General features: G+C 44.3%; 1 pseudogene; it reads left to right on the top strand.

Moving 5' to 3' along the window:
- The first annotated feature begins 6687 nt into the window (after nt 1–6687).
- LOC149375618 (uncharacterized) lies at nt 6688–8563 on the top strand (annotated as a pseudogene).
- The last annotated feature ends 1575 nt before the right edge of the window (nt 8564–10138 follow it).

Here is a 10138-nt window from a genome sequence, read left to right as displayed (position 1 = left end):
AAAAAATATTATCGTTACGTATACTCGGCCTGTATAATATCGCTCGATCTTCGATTCCACTTGCAAAACAATCGCGGCGCACCTGTAATTATCCGCGTCTTGAATACAACGAGCACGCCTTACCGGTGGTCTGCTACCTGGTGCCTGTGTATATATACCTATACGTACGGGCGAGTGGCGCTTGGGTGGGCGGTTTTACGCACACGGAGGGGAGATAATAACAATTAAGCTTCGCGTGCTGTTTTTTTTTTTCTTCTTTTTTTTCATTTTCCGCTCTGCCGACTTGATTGTCAAAACTTTACTTTTTTTCCACGACGCTGTACCCACACATGCGTAGCGCGCTCGTCTCTCTCGATCGTGCCGCGAGTAATACGTGTATACGCGTGTGGGGAAAGTGCCATTATGTGTAATTGAAGTTTTGCCGTTGAATATGACGTGGGCGTGAAGTTGTTGGGACACGACGACCACCATTCAGCTGTTCCTTTATCTTTTCAGTTAAGTCTCAAAGCGCTGCTCTGCATTTGCTATCAACCTTGGCAATCTGGGCAATAGAAAAATTGTAAACATTACTGTGCTAGTATATCTGGTGCCATTCAGTCGTCTGGAAGTTTTTCCTTTGTTTTTTACTGTTTTTGAATTGATTTTACTAAAATACAAAGACTTGGATGCTTTTAAAATCTTTTGGAAGTATAACTTTTGTTGCGTATAAACAATTGTTTGCAGCAATCGTAAATTATAATTTTAAAGAAAAACAATTCAGATGAAATAAATAGTCAAAGTGTTTGAAGAAGTATTCAAATGTTATATTTCAAATATTTTGCAATGAACTTGAGTATTTCAAACGTATTGCACGTTTCGGCTGAAAACAACATTTTTCTCAGTGAATATAGTTATAAATGAAAAAATTTACTTTGTTCGGGAGGAAAAAAAAATTTTTCGTCCAAACTTTTCTAAAGTCTGTAAAGAAATACTCTCTCGATTTTACACCAAAAAAAAGAGAGACCAATTGGCAGCTCATCCAGTTGACACAGCTATATATTTACAAGGTTGTATGAACTTGCAAGGAGAAAAAAGGAAGACACTGTGGCGTGGGAGTGACATTTTCAAGATTTACGACGATAAAATTGTCGGATCGGAAATACTTAACGTGTGCATGCTCTCTTGTGTACGTAACATACACACATAGGGAATGCGAGGACGCGTTGACAAATATCACATAGGGGGGGGGGGGAATCGGAAAATTAGCCGGCCGTTTGCAGGTTGATTTATCGGCGTTGACGATTCCCCAGGCGGGGGTTCTCCTTCTTCCTTCCCTCCTCGAGTCATTAGTTTTCGCGTGTTTACGCTGTTTTAATAACCCCCCCCCCCTCATCTACGTCATACCTCCTCATCGCGATCTTGGGAATTTCCCGCGTTTTCGAGTACATATGCAATTTCGGATAACGTTACGCTTATCTTTTTTTTTTTTTTTTGGCAATCAATCGGTAATTGATTCCCCCACAGCCGCGGGGTTTCCAAATAAAGAGCTCCAGTCCCACACATCGCGAAATTAATCGCCGTCACACGCTTATATATACGTAAAGGTATTGTGGGGACTCGCGTGCCTTTCCTACGCTTTTTCGTAACAATGGGGTAACGTGTGCCTATATATACCATGGCGGGGACCACCTGTGCGAGGGAATGAGCGTCACCCGCGCACACTGGGATCTTCTTTCTACTTTGCGCTCGGCGAAAATGATGAACGACCCTCGTAGTGCGGGCCCCGCGAATTCAATGAGCACCTCTCTCGCGTACCTATGAAAAATTCGAAACGCGAGGCCGTCTCCTTCGGGATAGCCCATGAGACTGTCGCTGCAAGTGCGAGGAGAGCGGAGATTTTGTTGAACTCGCTTGATTTACACTCGAGCCCAAAGTGATAAAAAATGGTTACATTGTGCGTGTATATACCAGTGGAAAACAACAAGCGACACACCACACGATAAATCAACTCGTTTGTCGTCGGGCTCGTCTATTAGGGGTTTTTTTAATCCAAAGAAAGTGGTCCATTGTGCCACGCGGTGCGCGCGTATAATTACGTCGAATTGAATCGAGTCGTCGTCGCCCACGCGCTTGAAGATCGTGGGATCGGGACCGAGGAAACGCATGAATTTATGACGCGCGGGCACTCATTGAAAAGCTTATTAAGCCCCTTCGGACGATTCATCAAGCTCTTTTTTTTTTTTTTTTTTTTTTCTGTTCTTCTCTAAACTTTGCTTGTCGAAAAACAAACCCCCCCCCCTCCCTCTCTCCTGAAAGATCTTGCGTGTATGATTGTCAAAGAGAGCATTTTACTTTTTGTCACAATGCTTTGAACATGCGTGTATTTGTCTCCTTTTTCCGTCGGCCAGCGTAGCTTTGGTGGTAAGGCACGTATAGAAGACCTACCGTAACTTTTATCGAGGGGGATCGAAACTGAAGCTGACACAACTTTGAACAGTCGTACTCACCAGTGAGACCTGACGTTAACGGATACGGTCGAAAGAATTCGAAACATCTGGGTGGTGACCTGTGACATTTTTTTAGAATTTTCTTTTTCTTTTCGCTTCAATCATGTAGATGTTGTAAAAATGTTACTTTATGCAAGATACCTCGACTTTCCAATGATTTACCAAGGAAAAAAAAAAAAAAAAAAAAAAAAAAAAAGAAAATGAATGCAACGCTGCGTTGATTTTCCCCGCACTGTAGGGTGCGTGGCGTTGTAATCGCGTGCATATTTATATATTTCCGCGAAAGCAGCGCAGAACAAAAAAGGAAGACGAGGGGGCGAGCATCAGCTCTCGACCATGAGATATTATATATATACTATACCCACACCTCGCGAACACACATGATATAGTTATACACGCGTGTACACACATGGGGAACGGAAGAGAAGAAGATAACCGCGGCACAGACGAAGAGGGAGATGTAGGGAATAAAGAAGAGAGGCTAACCCGTTATTTCGGAGCTAGGCACGCGCGCTCGGGAGCGAGGCAAGCAGCGACCGCAGAAAACGTAATATCGCTTCGTTATTCGGCGTTAATGACACGCCCAGCCACCGGATTAATGGAGATGCCGGCATCGGGGCCCAATTTCACGGCTCGTACCGAGAGATAAAACTAAACTTTGGCGCTGCGTGTTTGCAAATTGGCCCTCCAGCTCCTCCGCGGATGCACGAGGCTCTTTACGGGGGGAGAGCGATGAGCCTTTTTTTTCGAGAGATCGCTTGCCTTCAATTTTATAAGCCAAAGTGAGAATATTGCGTCAAAAAGCACATTAAATGCGAATCACCGAGAATCTTACCGATCGGCTACACCGGCAACATCGCAATCGATAATTTATCGAACAGAAGCCCCGGATGCAGTTGTTTCGAGAGTCTATCGGCCATCGAAGATCGGTATATTACGCCGATATCGGTATCGCGCCAATAAAGCCCAACAATCTACGGCTCACGGGAAAAGATAAATCGCAGCGTCTTGCTTGGGCAGCACGTGTAATATACTATCAGCTACGCTCGCGAACAATTAATTTATACCAAAAGTGTATCGGTAGGTGTATGGTGTACCGCGTATACGCGGCAGGAAAAAAAAAGGTCTTCCTACGCGCGTCGTCGCCTCTGTCGAGTGGCGAGCCGAAAACAAAAAACAGTACCGATTAATCAAGCGAGCGGGGCAGGGGAGGGCAAAAGCTTGCCGATATCGCGATATCTCGGCAGCCGGTGTGGTATTAAAATCGCCGCCGCGCACCGACTCCAAGGAATCGCAGCGTCTTAACGATGTATATGTATGTATACTTAAGTGCCACGTAGCTGCGGCTGTCCACGGCGGTCCCTTTGAGGGCTTTCGCCTAATAAATTAATCTATTAACGCGGGGCCTCCGCATAATCCCCAATTAGGACGAAATTGATTACACCGGATTAACCCTCCGAGGGGGAGGCCGAGGGGACTCTTCTGTATATCTTTGCAAGGGCACGTATTTTACTTTGGTTTATTTTAAGGTGCTGATGGTGCTTGGGGAAGAAAAAAAAAGAAAAAGAAAAAAAAAAAATTCCCAACAGTGCGCATACGCACACGTGTAGAGGTATACGCGTATTTTTTTCTCCCGTGGTCTTTTAGGCAAAACGGAGAGAGAGGGGGACCCAGCAGATGTGGTTTCGCACGCGGTGCACGCAAGCGCGTACTATCGGGGATGATCTCTCTTGGGCTGTAATTGAAAGGGTTCGCGGGAATTAGAAGCCGTTCATTCTCACTGGGCCTTACATAGGAATTTCGTGAATGTACTCCTCTGTTTGAGCGGTTTTAATTAAAAAATTTCCATCCAAATAGCGGTGGTGGTGGGTTCCCTAAAAAACACCAGAAACCCAAAACCCCTGAAAACCCGGGGGAGCTATAAAAAGGATTATTAATCGGACGTGGTGTCTATTAGCCAAAGACTCCTCGATTAATCCTCGGCGAGGCCCCGTTACGGCTCTTCCAGCTCCTCGCGAGCGCGGGGGGGGGGGGGCACGCGAAATTTTCGTTCTCCCACGCTTAAGGGGACACGCAACAAATTGTCCCTCCCTTTCTTCTGCCTCTTCTCGTGAATATCCTCGTCGTCATCGTCGTGTACAGGCTGCGATATTCGCTGTGCCTCATCTCCATGTACATATATACGTACCTACAGCTCTTTTGCCTGGGCGTATGTGTGTGTCCGGCAAGATTCATAAATCAACAGATAAGATCACTCTCGAGATTATGGATGTTATCTCGGCGAGGATAGGGAGGTCCTCTCTTTTTCTTCCAATTTTTTTTCTTTTTTTTCTTTTTTTGTATACGCTCCCTCTCTCGAGTCACTTGGGTTGTTTTTTGAGATTGCTCTCTATTATATGATGGGCGTCGAATCGTTTATGGGTAATTAACCCGATGGATTGATGGAGGTGAGCGACAAAAGTTATGGCAACGGTGTTTGTTTATAAGAAAGAGCTGACGTTGATAACGTATCGGGAGCACCTCACTTTTTTTTTTTCTTTTTTTTATCTACATCTTAATTATGTGTTTTATCATACATATTCATTGTACTGTGCCTTCTAGCTCGTAATTTTAACGATATTGGCAAAGTACGTGCCTCAAGGTGCGAAATAAGAACACGAGCTGCAATTGTGATTTAATGGTGTTTGGATGCCGTCCCATCTTTTTAACAGGTTCAACCTGTGCATATTTTTTTTCAGCTTTTATTTAAGTAAAGGTGTGTACATTTATGAAATAGAATGAGAGACGTCTCTTAGTCGGGCAGGGATGTAAATAAAGAGGGTGGTAAGATAAAAGTCAGTGCCCTGTTTATTCAATTTGTTTTCTCCATTTTAAGATGTAAGAAGTCCCGACTGCGTCTGTCCATTTTTACTTTGACTTCTTTCCATGGCACTTTTAGCTCGGGTGTCTCTTCTTTCAACTTCTTTGATCATTTGCCGTAAAGTACGGTTTTTTGTTAAAAATATTGAATGATAATGAAAAAAAAATAAAATAAAAAAATGAGCCTCAATCAAGGGGTGGTTTACTCTTGAAAATCATGCCTCATCCAACTTTAATGGTCACCGATTCGTCCTAACCGTCATTTTTCCCCCAAAAAATCCATCAACATCGATGTATCAATTCACTTTCGGCTGTTTACCGATGACGCTCGATCTTTCGTTCCATAAACAATATCTCCGACCACGACCCGGCAATTGAAAAAATTTACGATCGACGCAACCTCCGCGCATCAAAAGGAGGATTGACAATTTTCGACCGGGGGATATACGTACACATACTCGCGCGCGCACTCTCGTTTCGCGATAATCACCGGAATACTGAACACCGGCAATTATACACCGGGAGCCTTAATAACTACAATTTCTCAAATTGAGAGGTAATGCTCTCCGGGTGGATTTTTTTACTTCCACATTGATTTGCGATAATTGCCGCGTACACGTGATATCTCGCAGATATCGATCGAAATTAAAGTCAAACGGCGAATTTATTCGACATCGATAAAAATGATAAAAACGCATGGGAAGCGCGAAAGTTGTTCCCGCCACGCGCCGATGCAATGTCCCTCGGCTAAAATCGCACTTTTGCCGCGCCAACCACCTCCGCCGCTGGTTACCAGCCGCCGACCCGCGACCTCATCTATCACCGGGAAACCATAGCCCCTTGGTAGGTGTATACATATATACACACATATAAGTTATACCTAATCGTGCACACGGATAGCCAGCGGGCGCTGCTACTATTTGCCAGCGATGAGCGCAACAGGTTATCTGTACACGTCCTCCTCCTCGCTGATACGTGCATATAGTCTATACGTATATACATACGCGCTTCCTCTTTCATTTGGCGGCAGCGAAACGCGAGTCGAGAGTGCGATTATTACCTCCGGGGGCTCTCTCTCTCTCTCTCTCTCTCTGCTTCTGTGGAGATGAGGGGTGTGTGTATATAGTAATTGCTGCTGGTACAGCGTGATACTGGGGCCCTCCTCTCGTTGTTGTTGTTGTTCGGAGAGCGAGTTAGGATTTTCCGATGAGCGATATGCGCCCCTTGGTAGCCTTGCGTTGTTATTAGAGAAATTGGCGGTTTTTTTATTTTCATCCCCCTCTCGCATGGGGGCTCTGTTGGTTTGATGTACGTTCCTTTGCTTGTTTATAATAATTTCACGATGCGGAACAAAGTTTTTTTTTTTTTTTTTTAATATCAGCTAGTCTACACTTGTAACGTAGTCGAAAACGCCTCTATAGAGGACGAGTCACGTTTAACGCGAGTTTGCTCCGTAAGTAATAAAAATCCACGCGAGGATATTTATATTTATCGGCTTTAGATCGTGGACACACATATGCGATCGATATCAACGGTTTACATGAAATATGTGTCAGAGTTGAAAGACAAGTAGGTCATCGATACAATACGAGAAGAAGATGGAGAGAAAGAGAGATATGTGGTGTGTATACACGTATACGCTCCCACGCTCTCTCGCGCCACAAGTAACACCACCACGCCTCTCTTAAACTTTATTTTATTCGCTCTCGATCAATGTAACGCGCCCGCAAGTGTTCCTTCTCCCCCCCCTTTTTTTTGCTCTTGACCTTCTTACGTCGGCCTCTCTCTGTATGTGCTTCTTCTTCGTCTTCCTGGTGTGTTTACCCAAGAGTATACGAGCGCTTCTTCTCTCCCATCACCTGCAGCTGTCTTCCTGGGTATGTGATCGAAGGACCTGTGCATTGTAATGTACGCCCACGCCCAACGTACACCCAACTCGGTATGTCTCAGGTGTGATGCGTACATATACATTATATTATGTAGGTGGGTCGAAAAAAAAAAAAAAAAAAAAAATACGCGTCGCACCGGTCGCATGTGGCCTCGTTTCCACTTTGTTATCTGTGCCCCCAGTGCAGGGCTTGTACAATAAAGTCCCCGAAAATGCCTTAATCGGCGCGCGACGCTCTCCTTCCTCGATGGCGCGTATCGAGTGTACCGCCGGGCAAAGTGAACAAAAATAAAAAAAAAGACGGCTTCTCGCGGGCCTGTCATTTTTTACCGTACGAAACGAGGATTGCGTGCGGCTCGCCCGGGTGAAATTACACGCGCCGGGGCAATAATTGTTCCCGATGTGTACGTGTGAAGTCTCATCTGGATGCATAAAAAAAAAAAAAAGAGAGAAAAACAGAGCTCCCGACGCCTCGTAAAATGTACGTATACGGGTGTGCTCACTCTCTCTCCCACTTACTTTCTGCGCGAAATTAAAAATATATATATTCGACTCTTTTAATGCTGTTGGCTCGGCAGTTTGACGTATACGCATAACATCGGCCGGACGATCTTTTTTAACTTGTATACATTGGTTTCAAAATCGGCAGGCATAGTTTTACAATATATGACTTCGAAAAATTCCATTTCCATCGTGTGTTCGTGCAAGTACGTGGATGGTATAAAGAGTAGATCTTGTGATTTTGGGGGTTCGCCTCTCCTCTTAGTAGTACAGGTGTGACATTGAAACCTGTTCCTAATTTATAGTGACCAAATAATCATGAAGTAAAAAATAGTGTATTGAATAATGGATATCACAAAATACACTTTTTGACCCTTTTCATAAGCAACATCAGAATATCTTTTACATCGGTGTTGACACTAGGTTTTCCAGCCCTCCTTGTATATGAATATTTTTTTAAACAACCTCTTTCTTTTAACTTTCAACATGCAACAGCAGCATTGTATTTCTGTACATCTACTCTGCTGTACCAGTGAATTAGATTAAGGCCTATTTACTTAGTAATATTTTATTCCACAATCAATGCACCTGTTGTGATTCAGTTGAATTCTTTGTGACGCCAGCCTTTGACTATATCGACGGATACACACCCGTCCTCGATTAAAACGTATTGAATGTTGATTTTGGTATTAATGTCACCACCCGTAGGTCCCCCCCACACTGGAATCAATAATTACTTTCCCAATCGCGCAACTTTTCAAAAAATCATACGACTCCTCGAGCCTCATAAACATCGTCGTCTCCCCTCCTCTTATCAAAATTTAAATAAAAACACTTAAATATTCTCTTACTCTTCCTCATATTCCCCGTAAATTTCGCAAACAGCTAATGAAATCCAATGGTATCTCCCTCTCTTTCAGAACCCGCGCCGCGGCTCGATAACTCTCTCCGAAAAAAGAAGTAAATCGAAGCGCGAAAGCGCATAACGTACACTTTCCCCCTCCTACTCCCCCCCCCCCACCACATTTATTGCGCTCCAACAATATGACCCGCCAACGATCTCGATATACTTTTTTACACCGTAATTATACGTCATCTACACTCTCGTTTCGCAACCGCGGTCGCACTGCTCCGGGTATATTACACATGCAAACACACTCCCGCTGAGACTTTATTTTATTTATTTATTTTTTTTTTATTTTCAATTTTGTGCCGCGCAATAAAATATACAACGAGGGCAGAGTGTGTAGTGGTACACGGGGAGTAAAAACGCTGTTACCCGCGAAAGATAGCCAAAAGACACCGCTGCTGCCGGCCGAAATGTATAACGGTGTGCGTGCGGCAGCGGAAAAAGTCGCCTCCGGGCGAGTAAGAAAAAAAAAAAAAAAAATAGCCGCCGTACTTACACGTGTGTATATAATCTCTGTATATACGCGCGCGGTATCCCCAAACGCATTGATTATTCAATTTAAATAAATTTCCCATGCGCGAAAACGCGCACATCTGTCACAATATTGTAAGCGGCCCACGAAAAGGAGATTTGATCGGTGAATTATGTATTATGCGTCGGGTCGCTTTTAATCATGTACCTGTGTGTACGCACGTGCAGTTTGATTTATCAGGACTCGCGGAGTAAGTACCGATTTCGGGGCAGGTCGTACCGGTTTTTTTCTCCTCCTAATCCATCGGGCCTCCCCGACCGTGTGATTTTTGTATCACACACGCAATAACCGTCGACTCCCACTGTATATCTTATTCTCAGAAAATACACCACAGGACCTATACCCCGCAATGCGTAAGAACGCGTCAAAATTAAAATACGTGCATGGAAGAGAATACCGATCGGAGTGTACCGATAGAGCCGTCTCGTCGCGTGGGCCAAAGATCGGACGGAGACGTCTTCGTATCAGCGGCGCTTACATTTCTCGACGGTACCATCGCAGTCGTGTGCGTGTATTTTTTTACATTTTGCTCCCCCGAATCTTTGGATCCCGCCATCAAACAGTAGGAGATGATAGATCTGTTGTGCATATGAATATCATTCGAGGATATAAAGGGACGGGACAGCGTTTCGCGGACGACGTTTTTCTCGTGAAATATACATCCCGTTGGCTGCGGGCCAGATTTCCGTGTGATCCAGTGTAACGCTGGCGCTCGGCGGGAGTTCCATCTCCCCGTGGCAGATCGATCTTTCCTTTCGGAGTTTCGTTTTGTTTGATCATTTCGAAGGTGGAAGAACTTGGTAAGTGCCTCATCGTTACCTTTTTTTTTATCTTTGACTCTTGGTAAATTATTTTTTATGACGGGTCTTTGGGCTGTGGTTACCGATTTCTCCCAGGAACGAGAGAAACGATATTGTTTCATTTGATATTACCTAAGGTGTAAAGATGAACCAATGAGTTTT

This window comes from Copidosoma floridanum, unplaced genomic scaffold (genome assembly GCF_036245765.1).
Source record: "Copidosoma floridanum isolate Cflo_tuat_1 unplaced genomic scaffold, Cflo_Japanese_pri ptg000006l, whole genome shotgun sequence".
Lineage (NCBI taxonomy): Eukaryota > Metazoa > Arthropoda > Insecta > Hymenoptera > Encyrtidae > Copidosoma > Copidosoma floridanum.
The sequence above is the reverse complement of the archived record's forward strand: the minus strand, read 5'-3'. Positions and strand labels throughout refer to the sequence as shown.